Below are 16,570 nucleotides of genomic sequence, written 5' to 3' on the forward strand. Positions count from 1 at the left end.
TGACAAATGGATCAAGAATAATAATGAAACAGCGGGAAGAACTTATTTCTAGATAATCAAAGAGCACCTTTATAAGGAGAACGAGGCTAGGAATTTACCACCGGACTTGGCAAGATGGACACAAGGGGTGGTGACAGAAGCAAATGAGGCCCATGGATAAGAAAATTGAAGGCCTGGTAGAAACAATTTACAAGACTTCGGATTATTTCCTGCACTTTTGACACAAGGCTCAGACTGTTTTACAGGAGTTGTACAAAACCCTGAGGAAACAAATAATTCAGATCTTATTTGAAGTCTCCCAGAGATTTATGAAAGAAACAAATAACTGCCAACCTCTTTAGTCTATGTAGAAGAAAAACTTAAAGATGATACAATAAAGGAAAACTATATATGCACAAACAAAATTCATCATGTTAGCTATCATGTTAAATCCAATTTGGTTTATCTCGCAAGGCTGCAAGAATTGATTAACATTAGGAAATATGTTAATGTAGTGGACTGACAGAAGAAGAAAACATATGTTTCAATTTTCTATTTGACAGAGAAAAATGGACAAACTCAACTCCAGCTTATGACAAAATTATTACTAAGCTAGGAATGCGAAGGGACTTGATGAATCCCAGTAAATAAGATGGAGCAAAACTCTATCAGATGCTTCATTAATAAAACGCTTCTCTGATTCAATTATTTGTTTCAGAATCACAAATGAAAGAATGCTCAGTATTGTCAGTCTAGATTATGCTTTAGTAAAAGTAAAATGCACAGTAACTGAAAAATAAATTTGTAGAGTTGTGTACGTAAAAATCTCCCCTCTCTTTCCCTCTCCCTCCCTTTCCCCCATCTCTCGCTCCCTCTTGGGCTCTATCTTCACACATATATTTGTCCTTCCAATAGATAGCTCTTTATTGGGAGTCATAGATCTCCCTTTATGGAAAATTAATTGGATTTTTACTAGCATTCTGAACTTTTTTCAGTAAATGCATGCATATAATTCATTAGACTTAACGAGGAATTCATACCTCTGCTACTACACATCATGATCTTTTTATTTCAAGCTATTTTGCTAGTTTATAAAACTTTTAAATATTTTCAGCCAAAAAATAGTTCATATATATTGTTGATATATATAAGCATATTTAACCATAAAAATCTTAAAATATGTGTCTGCTACTTTTCATATCTGAAATATATGTTATCCTTTTCATGGTGCTTATTCCTTTTTATTCACTTAGTTATTTTTTACTACATGCTGATCCTATGGTTTAAAATTTTGTTCTTGGAGGTTCTTTGAGGCTTAGGACACAGATATATTCCTTCAAACATGCACCTTTCTTCTGACATGTTCCCAAGGACATCAACAGTGTGACTCACTTTCACTGTGATTGTGAAACCATCTGGTATCAAATTTAAAGCAGAGAATTTTTCTGCCTTTGGGTAGGCCATGGGTTTTCGTTCTTGTCTGCCTCAACCCTACCAAACTATTAAAAATGAAAGGTCTCCTTTCTCTGAGTTGCTGAACAACTGAGAGTTAAAATAGTCTGAGTAGGAAATCCGGTCACTTGGACTCCCATTTTCCCTGAGGTTTTTGTTGCTGCTTCTCTCTCTCTTTGGCCTCTGCCTCTCTCTCTCTCTCTCTCTCTCTCTCTCTCTCTGACTCACACAACACACACATATGTACATATGCTTGTGCATCTTCTATGTGTACACTAATCACGTGTGTATATGTGTATACATATTCATATATCTATATTTTTGTTTTTTGTAAGTGTGTTAATCCTAATCATATAGCATAACCTGCTACATTTCTGGAAATGAAAATCTCAAAATATACGTGCTATTAATACATTCTGTGTAAAATGATAAAAAGAAAATAGAATGAAACAGAAAAAGCCCCATATATAAATCTGTGGAATTGTTGTTCACTTGCAGGAAAGAAAGATACAAGGCATAGAATTGCTTATCTATATGAGGAAGAAACACGTTTTGGACACTTATCACCTATCTAACAGAGGGAAGTCATGAACTCTGAGGAGGATCAAATATTCACATTTTAAAAGTAAACCAGAGGAGATAAGTATGCTTACCCTGATTTAAACATTATGCAATGTATGCATGTACCAAAACTAATACGGCATGACTTCCTCATGTACAATTTTATGTGCTTATGCATTTGTCTTAAATTTTTAATTTAAAAAAAGTTCACTCAATATTTTAAAAGCAAAAGAAATTAGAGCCAGGGATTTAGCTCAGCAGCACCGCCGCCTGCTGCTTCACAAATGCAAGGTCCTGAGTTTGATTCCTGGTACAAAAAAAGGAAGAAAGGAAGGGAGGGAGGAAGGAAGGAAGGAAGAGGAAATCAGTTGGAAAAGAACCAGAAGAATGTCATATGACCTCAAACATTATATCGCATTTTTTGAAATGTAAAAGAGAAGCATGAATCACAAAGAGGAAGACTGAGAAATTATCCAATCTTACATTTGAAATTAATACTAAATCTAAAACTCCAAGTTAAAATATTTTTATGCTGTGTGCTTAATAAGCAAACAGGAAAACTACAAGCCAGATTTTTGAAAAAAGATATTTACAACTCACACGGTTAACTCAAATATTATAAAACTCCTATAACTATAAAAAGGACAAATTCAGTAGAAAAATTAGCTAAATAAGAGTAGATATTTCGTAGATGAGGACACCCAAAAATTCATTAATTAGAGAAAGCCCCAGCCTCACAATGAAACAAAATGGAAATTAAAACCACAGCACTATTCCCTACCATCTGATAGACAGAAACTTTAAAACAGTAATATGAACACCTGCTGTAGGTATCAACAAATGAGAATCTGTCTGCAAGTCAGAACCAACGTGGGACTTTAGTTCACTTACATGACAGCAAGTGAGTGTGTAGCGAGGCCTCAGCAGAACCCTGGAGCCCATCATGTGGAAGAAAGTGTTCTCCACACAGCAGGCGTCATAAGCTACCCCTCAGCTTTGGTTCCTCTTGCCTCCAAAGAGCCACGGGGATGTCTGAGAAGCCCCGGGGGCGGGAACGGCAGACGTGCCTTGGTTGTGTATGACATCTGAGACCCTGAGCTTCAAATCCTTATGTTTTATAAGTGATAGTATCCAAAGCTGCCCAGCCAGTGCACACTGGGTACCAAATCTTCCAAGCACTGCAGAAGCAGCTACTGTTTTCTAGGGATATTTGTTTTGCAAATTAACTTGAAAATATAAGCTGTGAGGAAAGGGGAAACATCACTGTGCCTCTGCACACCAGACAGGCGGAAACACAGAACTCTCATGAAAAGCTGGATTTCAAAACTATTTCCTTGAATATGTGAAGAGGTACAAGTTTGCGGGACAATCTGGCGGTTAAAAACAAGGTTACAACGTGAACAGGAAAACTCCTGTCCTTGGGAACAAAAATAGTCATGACAGAAAGCACAGAAAACCCTGTTTCCTTTCGGGGCGCACGGTGGCAAGATGGCAGCACAGGTTTCCCACAAGAGGAAGTTTGTCGCAGGTGGCATCTCCGAAGCTTAACTGAGTGAGTTTCTCACTCGGGACACAGCTGAAGATGACTACTCCGGGGCTGCAGCCTGGGTTACACCCACCAGGACAGAAATCATTATCTTAGCCACCAGGGCACAGGATGCTCTTGGTGAGAAGGGCCGAAGGATCCGAGAGTTGACTGCGGCAGTTCAGAAGAGGTTTGGCTTCCCCGAAGGCAGTGCAGAGCTTTATGCTGAAAAAGTGGGTACAAGAGGTCTGGGCCGATGGCCCAGGCAGAGTCTCCACCGCAGGAACGGACTCCTAGGAGGGTTTGCTGTGCGGGGGGCCGGCTGTGGAGCGCTGCGGTTCCTCATGGAGAGTGGAGCCAAAGGCCCTGAGGTTGTGGCGTCTGGGGAACTCCGAAGGCAGAGGGCTGAGTCCAGGGAGTGTGTGGACCTCCTGATGACCCACAGTGGGGACCCTGATAGCTCCCGCCTTGCGCCATGTGCGGCTGAGTCAGGGTGCGCTGGGTATCAAAGTAAAGATCGCGCTGCCCCGGGATCCGATGGGTAAGACTGGCCCCAAAAAGCCTCTGCCTGACCACGTTCGTGAGCACTGTGGAACCCAAAGATGAGATCCTGCCCACCACTCTTTTCTCAGAACAGAAGGGTGGGAAGCCAGAGTCCCCTGCCGTGCCCCAGCCGGTCCCTACAGCATGACAGGGCGTCCTTGGCAGCAATATCTGAAAATGGAGGCTGCTGCGTTAAAGACATTTAGTAAATCTCGTAAAAAGACAACAAAAAAACATTTAAACATTTTTTTCAACAAGGCAGTAAAACCAAACTGTAGATTATCCATAAAACAGAATGAAAGATATAGCAGGAAAAAGGAAGTTAAGGTATTCCCATCAATATGGATGAATTTCAGAAAAATAGTGAGCTGAAATTGATTATAGAGCAGACATATAAATTTCATTTGAATCCACGTATTGTGAAGAGAGATACACAGTGTAAAAGAAATGATGAGGAAGAGTAAACACTGAGTTGAAGATACTGGTTATATGGGTTTAAGGATGGATGCGGCAGGAGAAGAAAATTTTCTGGGCATGGTACACATGCTGTAATTACAGCACTCTGGGAAGCTGAGGCAGGAAGATCACAAGCTCCAGCCCAGGCTGGCCAACTCGGGGACTTAGCAAGACTCTGTCTCCGAGTAAAAAAAAAATTAAGGATGTAGGACAGTGTGAAGGCCCTGGGTTTGATTCCAGGTACACAGCAAAAATGGAGAAAATGAAATTATGAGGGTTAAACAAAGGACCTCAGATGTTTCTTCTTTTAGAATGGTAGTACGTATACAAATCACGATCATATTATTTTGTGTATGTCTGAAATAATTTATCACTTTTTAAATAGATAATTAAAGAATGAGAACAGAAACAGGCCTTTTCTTCCTATTACACAGGGAAGGGTGGAGGGATTGAAGGGAGGGCAGGGGACTGTGGAAAATATAAGAGCCAAGATACGTCATGTAAAGGTACAAGATCGCAATGACGAATGTAACTGAATTGTATAGCTAAAATGTACCAATGCACTTAATTTAAAAAGTAGAATAGAGACAGGCAGTAATGAATGTTCTTGCAACTCATTCTCCCTGGAATTCTAAGATAAGGCTCTTTACTTGTGCTGCTGACCACATCTGAATTTTTGGCTATTAATTTATGTACTTTCTCCTGAGCTGACGGTGTGTAGGGGTTTACACTTGCTGCTTTCATATTCCGATTCAGGTGTTCGCAAGTCAGACATACAAAAGTCACAGGAAGAACTTGCTAAAAACCAAAATTCCAAGTCTCATCTGTGGTAGTTACGTTTCAGTGAAGTCTAGAATGTAACTTTTAGCCTTCAGAAGGTAGCCTTAAATCAGAGGCTACGTTCTGTGACACACAGCTGTCTTCCGACATCATTTTTTATCAGAAGCTTCTCCTAGCAGCTCTCCCCTGATAATCTGTCTCAGGACAGGTAATTAAGAATAAAAATAAACTACAGGGGCCGGGAATTTAGCTCAGCGGTTCGGTGGCCTGCCTCACAAGCGCAAGGACCCGAGTTCGATCCCTGGCACCAAAAAATAAATAAATAAATAAATAAATAAACAAACAAACTACAGTATTTTAGTCTGTACTGTGTATTAGTCTTTTTGCTAATTGCATCATACTTACTAAATTCAGCGTACCGCACACCTAGAAGTAGCAACCACCAGCACTAACAAACGAGAAAATTGAGGAAGAAGGAAGCTTAGGTCACTCCTACAAGTATACAGTTCTACAGCTGCAAAGTGGTAGCTCCAGAATTTATTATCCCTAAAATGACTCTTTCTGACACCACTTTCTCCTTTGCCACCCCAGAATTTAATTGTTTTTACCAGAGCCATCAGATATACAGTTACGATACATAGGTTACTAGCCAGGATCAATTTCCAATTAAATTTTATACCTACAGTATTTGGTCATTAATTTGATGAAGATGTAATAGAGTTGAAACCTATATACATCCCAGTGTTTACATAACTGGATTCCAAAGAGTGCTACTGGAAATCTAATTTAATGATAACCGCACAGTCATTGAGTTCACTGGCAAATGGAGGCGAAGTTTATAGTGGTTAAAGGATATAAAACTCAATTCCACAGACAGTAATTTCTTTCATAGGTAATCATTTTAGTTAATGATAGATGCTGTAGTTTCTATCAGTTCTGGAGGCTAAATCATCTCCATAAAATAATTTAATGTAAATGAAAATATCTTTCACTGTATCTAGAGTTTAGATTTTTATATGTATGAGATCAAGGTGAATCGTTGTCCCTTCAAAAGAGAAATAAAAAATTTAAACTTACAAAATATGTACAGAATTATTTGATACTTTACTATTGTCTAAAGATACAAATGTTTAAGCAAGGTACAGCTTTTGGATGTTAATGTAAGTTTAATACTACTCAATATTTGTAGTACATCCTAAGGGAGACACTATAGGCATTCTGTTATTATAATGAGATGTCTACTCAAGACATTTTAGTCGGTGCATACACTGATGTTTTCACTTATTACAAATTTGAAAGTATATAACTTCATATGTATATTAAAAAAGCAATAACTTTGATTCCAAGTCTTTAATTTAAAGCTGTAATGATAGAATATACTTCAGTAGTTGAAAGAATAAGCAATTAAACACTTCAAATTGTACATCAGTGAGCTGTGCAAATTGTAAAAACAGAAAGCAAAATGCAGCGTTTGCACACACACAAAAGAAAATGCCAAATTATTCCATTATTGAAAATAAAACTACAAAACTCTCAGAGAATGTGGGATCCAAACCATAACTACCGATGAGTCTCAGATCATACCTTTACTCATGTAGATATGAAAGTAATTGCTAAAATATTTTACATCAATTAAAAATCCTTTCCTTTTTAAAGAGATATATGCCTTTTATGTGACCTGAGGGTAGACTTAGAGTTCCCTATTCCCCTACAATCTAGCTTTGTATTAAAAGATGTAGTTTGTTATTTTTACCACAGAGGATAATTAAAAAGCAATTGCTGAAAAGGCCTCAGGAGGAAGAACCATATTATTTTCCCCTCAAATTTAAAAGGATTAAAATTAACTTCAGAAAATTAAACAAAAAGTCTGAGAATGAGCTTTAAAATGTGAAGGGAAAGCAAAGCTCTCCCCACTTCTGTTTTTTTTTTTCTTTTCCTTTGGACTGTAAGGCTTTCTCGCCACCATCATGAAGTCCACTATAAAGTAATGGGTAACTGAGAATCTAATGAAAATACTTTTCTTATGATTCATTGTTCATGATATTAACACTTTTAGAAAGGGCAGTGTCTTTTTTAGTTATAGCCATGTTATTAGGTTTGTCTGTCATGTCTCTGGGAGTTTGTGTTATAATGTTTAAATCACACTTAACTAGCATTCATTGAAAATCAGTTGGAAGTTTTGACAGACTGATTTATGACTAGTCCCTCAACAGACTGCCTCAAAATCTATTGATTGTACATTACATGCTATTCCCTGAGGTACAAGGGCAACATCTCCTGCTTTTCCTTTCATTTCCCCTATCATGAATGTGATATGTCACTGACAAGTGCACACTATCTCTAGTGATCAACGCACATCCGAATGTAATGAAAGGAGCGTTTTAGAAAGCATTAGGGATCCATATTAGTCAGAATTAAAAGACAAAGTGTTTGTCCAATGTAAATAATGCAGACACAACTTGGGGAGAAACATTAACCCTCTGTAAATAGAAATAGCTAACTAGGTACTTCCTCTATTTGAGAAAGATGAAAGTCATAATATTCTAGCCGCTGGGATTTATAACTTGACATACATAAAATATTTGGAAATTCTGATGCCAGAAATAAGGGTCAGAGTACGTTACAATATGAAATTCAGGAGTATTAGAAAGTTACCATTCAGTGGTGATTCAAGAAGTAAAGACTTCATAACCACCAATTCGCATCCCCTAAAAAGGAAATAGTCTAATTTATTTTCAAATTTGAATTTACTTTATTTCTCATAATGAAAAACTAATTCTTACCAATTTAAGGCAGCCTGGTAGGTTTAAAATTTGAACCAGATAAGCCCTTGTTTGAAATTCACTTAGTGTAGTGAGCCCTAGAGAAGGGAGTAGGGTCAAGGACAGAGGTAGCACACTTCTCAGCTTATGAGTATCCTAGCATAGTGGTAGAAGGAATGTTCATCGATTGGGATTATGTTTGTTTTCTACATCTGGTTTTCCTCATTCTTTTCAACCATCTGAATCCATGATGTCGTTGGAACTGCCTTGGCCCTTGTTCAGTGGCTCTACTCAGTTTACAGCTTCTTAGGCAAATGACAAGTCTCTGGGTCTAACATTACTTCTGCTATGCAGGCATCTGAAGGATCCTGTTTCCTGCCCAGGCCCACTCCCTGATGACCTGACTCCATCTGCCATATCATTCAGTGAGAACTCCCTCGGGTAGGATGTGGAGCTCCCACCCTTGCTGTCATCCATCGTTACTAGTTGGAAAATGAACCCACCTCATACCTACTCAAGAACACCCTAAGTGCCCTTTTCCAAGACTAGTTCTTGGGCTGCTCTATTACACTGTTCTCATTTCTACTGAACTACGTCTTTATTGTACCTGGGAGTGCTGTGTCTTTGCACCGGGAACGACTCCCGGTATTTTAATTTCCGATATAAAGCATTTCAGAACTCCGCACATTTCCCCCTCAGTCCCTCTTTCTCTCACTTCTCTGCCATGACCTCTATTCGATGTAAAGTGTGGACATTCAAGGCAACTATTCTGTTTAGGTCTTATAAAATATATTCAAAGCACCTTTGTCATCTGTGTTGTATGGGTATACTTGTGGGTTTCTCTTCTCCTTCTTGCCCCATAAAAATCAGCCTGCTCTGTTTTAATTTAAAAATGAAAGAACGGCAGATCAGGAGAATTATAATAATACATTTGCTACTATTTCAATTTCCCAGCAGTCCCTTCTAAGTAAAAGTTCTAACTTCTATAGCAAACTGCCATCAACCTGCATTTAACCTGGGATGTCTGAAAAACTATTCCCTGTAGTATTTCTGATTTATATTTCTTTCACTAGTAATTACCTGATTATAAAACAAAACAAAAGCAGCTAAGAGCCCTCAGATAGATACAGCATTGAATGGGTCCAGAGCTTCAGTGAGCCTTTCACTCTTATATGCAGTTTTCTATATTTTCCTCCTTTGCCTTTCTTAGTGAGTCACGGCTGTCTGGATGGCTATGAACTAGATATGTGGATAGAGTCTCTAGCAAATATCACTGGTAGCTACAGAAATGAGAAGTACTTGAAAAATACAGCCTTGAAAAGATACTTCAAGGATATAAAAAGGAAACATACAACAGTCAAGCAGAATAATCTTCTGTGCTGGTCAAATAAAATGTTCTTGGGTTAGTGATGCTAGAAATAGAAAAAAATAGAAGAAGTAGAAGAAAAATAGGTCCTAAGTCTTCCTAAATATATTAAAGTGATAGGAAAAAATTAAAAATGCAGTTCCAGGAAAGTGAAGACAAGAGTCAGAATAGAACTTTGAACAAAAGATCTTTTATCACCCTGGGGAAGAAAAAAAGAATTCTTCTGCAATAGCTGCATATTAAGTAAAAAGCTTCCAAACAAGTCAATATTTTTTGGTTTCTAATGTTTTGTACATATTTTATGTGATTTAACTTTACCTTCCAAACATAACAGCAAAAGTATACTGGAAGAGTTACACAGGAATAATTTAAATACAGCTAATATTTGTTGAGTGATTACTATGAACCAGAACCTATTCGAAACATTTTGGTTATTAATTAATCTCAAACAATTCAATACAATTACTAGATAATTAAATTTAAATTGTGTTCATAGTATATTTTAACCCTTTCTATTAAAATGTTTTAGTGATTATTTCTGAATTTGAAATTTTCTGTAAGAGAAATAAATAGAAGATATATATATATATGCTTAAATAAACATTTTCCTGCCTCGTTGCATGAATGTTTATAGTTTTAATAACATTGAAATGTAAATCCTAGGACTGAGCTTAGGAAATGATTGGGAAAATTTTTAAAAAATATTATTTGTACAAAACATATGATAGGTTATATTAATATTTTCCTGTTTTGTTGTAAGAATTTTAATGATGAATTAAATCATAATTATATAAACTATACTGGGTAACATAATTTAAACATGTTAGTAGAGTTTAACAGATTTGACTTTAATACACATAGCATATGATAATGAATTTAGACCAATTAAATGATTTTTTCTTCAGTTTACAAAAAAAGTACTTTCATTTCAATAAGATGACATAGCTACAATGTTAATAATTGATAATTTTAATATTAAAAACTTTCCTTTATTATTATTATTAGTAGTAGCAGTAGTAGTAGTAGTAGTAGTAGTAGTAACAGGGATAGAACTCAGGACCTTGTGCTTGCAAGGCAGGCAGCAGAACCACTGAGTTAAATCCCCAGCACTTTCCATGATTATTGAACTTTTGTTTTTATAGTGAAACTATAAAAAGGGCCATCAAGAAGATCTAATAGAATAAATAAATAAGTTTAGATAGCTGGATATTCACACGCAAAACCATGAAACTGGACTTTCATCTTTCATTACACACAAAACTTAAGTCAAATTTGATTAAAGACGTAAAGCATAAGACTTGAACCTAGGAAAGTCCTAGAGGAAAAGATAAAGGAAAAATTTCTTGATACTGGCTTTGACAAGGACTTATTCAATAGACTATGCAAAGTATCAGGCAACACATTTAAAAATGCAGTGGGGTTACAGAAAACTAAATGGTTGCCTTGCAGCAAAGGGAATATTAAGCTAAATAAAAGGCAGCCAATAGATTGGGAAAGACACCTGCAAACCATATATTGGAAAAAGAGCTCATACAACTAAATATCAAAAATAAAAGAAACACAAACATCAAGAAAAAAGTGGGGAAATGATCGGCATAGACATTTCTCAAAAAAGTAAATAAAAATTGCCAACAGATACAGCAAAATCTGCTAAATATTGCTCATCATGAGAAAAATGTAAATCAAAAAGTACATGTGCTATCAGCTCATACTTGTTAGAATAGCTGTTATCAAAAAGACAGGAAGTAAGTGTTGGCAACGGTGTAGAGAAAAAGAAACATATTACTAGTGAGAATTTAGATTGGGGCAGCGATTGTGAAAAACAACATGGGGGTTTCTAAAGAAGTTAAAAATATAACTGTCCTGTAATCCAGAAATCTTTTTTCTGAGTATTTACCTAAAGGAATTGAAATAATCACCTCATGAATATATCTGCATCTCCAAATTAGGTGTAGCAGTGTTCATAATAACAAAGACACAGAAAGAACCTAAGTCTCCATCAGTGAACGAATGGAAAGAAATCGTGATAACTTTATCACATATGCATATCCATGCATGTGTACACACCCAAAATGGAATATTACTCATCCTAAAAAGGAGAACAATTATATTGCATACCTAAAATGTACTAATAAAATTAAATTTTTGAAAAAGGAGAACCTGTTACCTATGACAACATAGAAGGGTCTAGAGGACATAACGCTAAGTGAAATAAAACAGAGAGAAAATGTTGCATGATCTCACAATATATATGAATGCACCTTGAGACAATAATAGTAAGTGAAATAAATCAGGTACAGAAGGTTAAGTACTGTACGGCTTCTCCTGTAAGAAAATCTAAGATATAAAAAGTTTAAAAAGCGAAATAACAGACACATGATATGGAACAGGAAGATAGACTGCATAGAGGTGGGAAGGGGGCCCAGGAATGGGGAGTAGGAAAGGCAGAAGGGAAATAAAATTAATTAAAATCTAATATGTATATGTACCAATTCCCTGCAATAAATGTAAACATCAAGTGTAGCAAACATACACTAATAAAAATTAGCTGCCAAACGTAATGCAATAAAATCTCAAATACAGAGACCATAGAAAGATGCCCACCAGGGGTGGAGAAATTTGAGAGATAGAGGTAAAAATTATACTTTCACTTATGTGATACGAATAGCATCTAATCTAGAAATATACAAATTCGCCACACACGTACATACATGGTAACTATGAAATATGATGGGGTATGTTAATTTGCTAGAAAGTATTCCTCACTTTATTATGTATATGTATATCAAAACATTATGCTGTAGACCTTAAATACACAAAACAGGGAGGGAAGGTAAAAATATATTGATGATGTTTTGATAAAGATGTTCCTTTACTAATGATGCAGTTACAACCCAATAAATCCATTATAAATTGATCATAGTTTAAAATCAATGCATTTAATACACTTAGCAAACCTGACATCACTAGTGTAGCAACTAGCATTCTATGAAGTATCACTTATTTACTGTTATGATCACATGACTGATGGGAACTTGAGTTCCTCACTGCCTCCCAGCATCAGGAGAGAGGATCTTACTGTACATTGCTTGCCCCAAAAAGATAAAAGCATTGCTTTTATTGCACATGTAAAACTTTGGTACCATTTTAAAGTCAAACCATCATAACTAAGGGACTGTCTATACTGTAATTAAATTTGTGGGAACAAATTTGACAGCTGTACTGTTCTTTATACAAGAATTATGAACTTAATCAGAGAGATTGAGTTTATTTAACATTCTCTGGTATGATTTTTGTACAAGCTGTACTATCAAGCTTTGTACAATTCGCTGGTATGAACTGGGCGCTCTGTGATGGCTTCTCTACAATGTGTTCCTAATTGTACTCTTGGAAATCAGAAAGGCTGATCTTTTTAAATAGTGGATTTAATGTAACTTTTCTAGAAATATTTTGAATGTACCATCATCCTTGTTTCCTCAGTTGAGGAACGTGATAAGCTAACAAAGTTTTCGGGTCTTACAGTTGGTAAGGACAGTGATGCAAGAAACTGATGTTGCTCAATATCAAGGCTACTGTCTTAATTATAATCCTGATTCTTCATTTTATATTACTACATTGAGTGTGCCACTTCCACAGATTTTTATTATCAGTGTGCACCATATTCACATTCTCAGAAAAATCATGAAAAATGTTTTCACATAGGAAGGCCTAATTATGTTCACACAGCGATGGGTGATAGTGTAAGAGAAATCTATCTTCAGGACACTAAAATCTTTTGAGTGCAACCTGATGATTTAAGTGAATTCAGCATCTGCTTTGGGATTTTTATTTGGGAACCTCAGTGAACGTGCATTCCAGTTGGGCTCAGTCTGTTCTCCTGTGACAGAAATCATTAAGTGATAGGGAACTTCATACTGCCTTAGGAAAGCATTTGCATGCATTACTGACCTATCTCCTCCATCATGAATTTATGAATTCCACCTGTTGACCAACACTGAAAATTACCCAAGACTATGTATAACAGTAAAATTACTTGTTTTAGAACGTTCTGATAAATTACTAGAAATGGGAAATTTGTTTTCTATCAAATTAGGAAATAACACAAGTCTAATTATTTTCTTGTTATGCTTGGATCAGCAGGTGAAAGTATACCTCAACCTAAATATGGATTTGTTATAGATTTCATCCCTGATAAATTATATTTAAGCAAGCTCAATATGCATGCATAAGCTAGGGTTTCAATGAAATAGAGATAGATGAGTAGGCATGTGTTGAGGATTTAGGGTTTTTAGTTTTGGCTCATCTTGGAATCTCTGTAATAAGAAGGCTAGCAACTCATTCATCCAAGTATTTTATGAATAACTGTAGATTCTTTATATCTATATTTTAGTATCATGCACTTCTGCATTTATTGCTAATAATTTTATCCTTTATTCTGCAAATATCACCTGTCACTTCCACATCTCATTTGATACCTTTCTCTAATAGACTTTTTCTGAACTTCTTGCTTCTGATGAATTATGATCACAAACCACCCTCTATGTTACCACTAAAGCAGCTCAGACTTACTGTCCTGTTCAAATTATTAGATTTGTTATTCTTTTGTAACTTTATATACAACACCAACACTATGGAGCCCCCCCCACTAAACACTTTGATGAATTACGCAATTTAATGTGGTGGAAATCTATAATTTCTACTAAGTCATATTTACTAGACTATTTCAGCTTGATACCACTTAAATAGGTTTCCTGTTGGGTGATCCATTTGACATTCATAGGGAGTAACTGAAGGTTAATATACTTTCAGAGACTTTATATAATAGACAATATTGATACAGATTTAAGTAGTCTGATGTATTGTACTTTAATTCATTTAATGAAAACGATAAAAATTTAATCGTAACCATTTTAAAGAATGAATTTAGAGGAAAAAAAAGAGAGACACTTTATTATACATTTTAGTCCTACACAATGCTTACACAAAATGTACTGAAAATCGGCATCCCATTACAGTTTGAATTAAAAATGTGAATACTGGGCCAGGGATTTAGCTCAGTGCAGCCACCACTTGCCTCGTAAGCATAAGGTCCTGAGTTTGATCACTGGTACAAAAAAAAGTCAATAATATTATTTATTGATGGAAGTGATTACATAACACTGATTGATAGATTTCTTTTCCATTCAAAATAAGTTTTTTTCAAAAACTTCGGTTGCCATGGTAAACAAAAGTAAGGAGAAACCACACCAAGTAAGCTTTTTGTGTTAATAACAATAAAGTGGGAAGTAGAAGCCAGCCATGGAAACACATGTCTATCATCCCAGAAGCTCAGGAGGCTGAGGCAGAGGGTTGAAAGTTCAAGTCCAGAGTGGGCAACTTAGCAAGAGTATGCCTCAAAAAAAAAAAGCAAAAAAACAAAAAAACCTGGAGATGTAGCTTACTGTGAATGGTCTGGTGGGTTCAATCCTCACTAACACACACACACACACACACACACACACACACTGGGAGCAGAATGGAGAGAAAATGATAGGAGTATTATAAAACATAATCAGACGTAGCTTAATACAGTTTTAAACTATAATTTTCTTTGAGTATTAGACAATTTAGAATTTAAATGCTGCCTGAATTATAGTCTTATTTCAGAGGTTTAATGACCAAGGAGATACAATAATTACTCTAGATACACACACACACACACACACACACACACACACACACACAGTCAGGCCAACCTAGTTCCCGTCATGTTTATCATTAGAACCATAACTCAGTTTTTCCTGCTGCTACACCTCTGGGCATCCTTTTAGATTTAGTGTGGTCATATGAGCTAGGGCATACGAGAAGACCATGAAGAATGCCTAAACATGGAGCTCCCGGCCTGCGCGACAACAGACCAGGAAGGCCCCAAAGACCCTGGAGGGGGTTTCTTCAGCTGCCCGCCTGCCTGCCTGCCTGCGATCACCCAGCGGCATGCAAGCGAGCTCCCGGACTGCGCGGGAGCTCCCAGCATGCGCGACAACAGACCAGGAAGGAAGGTAGCTGCTCAGGCGCCCTTGAAACACCCACACAACACCCCCCCGCGTTCTCAAAACTCCTGATCGGGCCAGTCCTTAGACCAACTCTGCAGAGGCATAGGTTCCCATGAAGGGTAGTTTTCTGAGCTCCCAACTTTGAACATCTTTAAAGAAAGGGCAGGGGAAACCTGTAATAGAACTGAGTGGAGTTCAACCCTGAGGGTAAGGAAACTAAAGTTAGGCCTTGTAGATTGTGTTCAGTCTCAGTCGTGAGGAACAGCCATTGGCTAGCTAAGACCAGGGGATTGGGTTCCGCATATGACTGTGCATGTGGTATAATATGAGATCAGAGATAGCCTGAAAGAGGACCTTCAAATTCTTTTTCTTTCCCTCTCTCTTTTCTCTTTTTTCCTCATTCCACTCTAAAATTTCTTTCTTTTTTCTGTCCTCTCTCTCCAACTCAGTCTCTTGCTCCACCATAGTGTCCCTCATCTCCCTTTTTATTCCAGCTCCTGAATAACTCAGACTTCTTTTATTATTTTTTGTTTTTAGGAGAGGTTTCTCTTTATGTTCTTTTCTCCAGTCATTTTACCTCACTCATGGCTCTGTACCTTCAAGGGAAGGCAAGCGCCTGTTACTGTTAAGGGGATATATTCCTGTCCTTATTCCTGCACTCTCTCTATCCCCCCTGAACTTAATAGCTTTGTAAAGATAGTAAGGTAATTCTACAACCTCTGGATTCACTTCAAACCTGCTCTAATTCTTTCACTTATCTAATCCTCTTGTTCTAAGTCGAACCCCCCATCCTAAATGGTAAAGATGCCATATTGAAAAGAATATTCACTGCAAACATACTATGAGCTGCTTCTTGAAATTAATCTAATTCACATGAGTTAAAGGTGATACATTAATGACTACCATAAGTGGTCAGTTGGCAAGCTGTGCCTGATCCTATTGGGCTGCTGAATGTATCAATTGGGACAAAGAGTGGTGATTGATTTAAAGAGTTGTTTTCTCTGATATTATGAAAACGAGGATGTCTATGAGTCATTAGAAACTCAAAAGCTAAAACGCAACTATATTAGGAAGATTTAATAATACCCACGAAATTAAAGAAGGACAACCCAAC

At 36.8% G+C, this 16,570-nt stretch overlaps 1 protein-coding gene and 1 pseudogene across 3 annotated transcripts in view; one reads left to right on the forward strand and one right to left on the reverse strand.

Moving 5' to 3' along the window:
- The window catches only part of Mdga2 (MAM domain containing glycosylphosphatidylinositol anchor 2), a 736,020-nt gene that overhangs the window by 47,357 nt on the left and 672,093 nt on the right, over positions 1-16,570 (reverse strand). The window lies entirely within an intron of this gene.
- Positions 3,481-4,208, forward strand: LOC104868004 (annotated as a pseudogene).

The sequence above is a fragment of the Fukomys damarensis genome, unplaced genomic scaffold (assembly GCF_012274545.1).
Source record: "Fukomys damarensis isolate Sample0158 unplaced genomic scaffold, DMR_v1.0_HiC HiC_scaffold_17, whole genome shotgun sequence".
NCBI classification, from domain to species: Eukaryota; Metazoa; Chordata; class Mammalia; order Rodentia; family Bathyergidae; genus Fukomys; species Fukomys damarensis.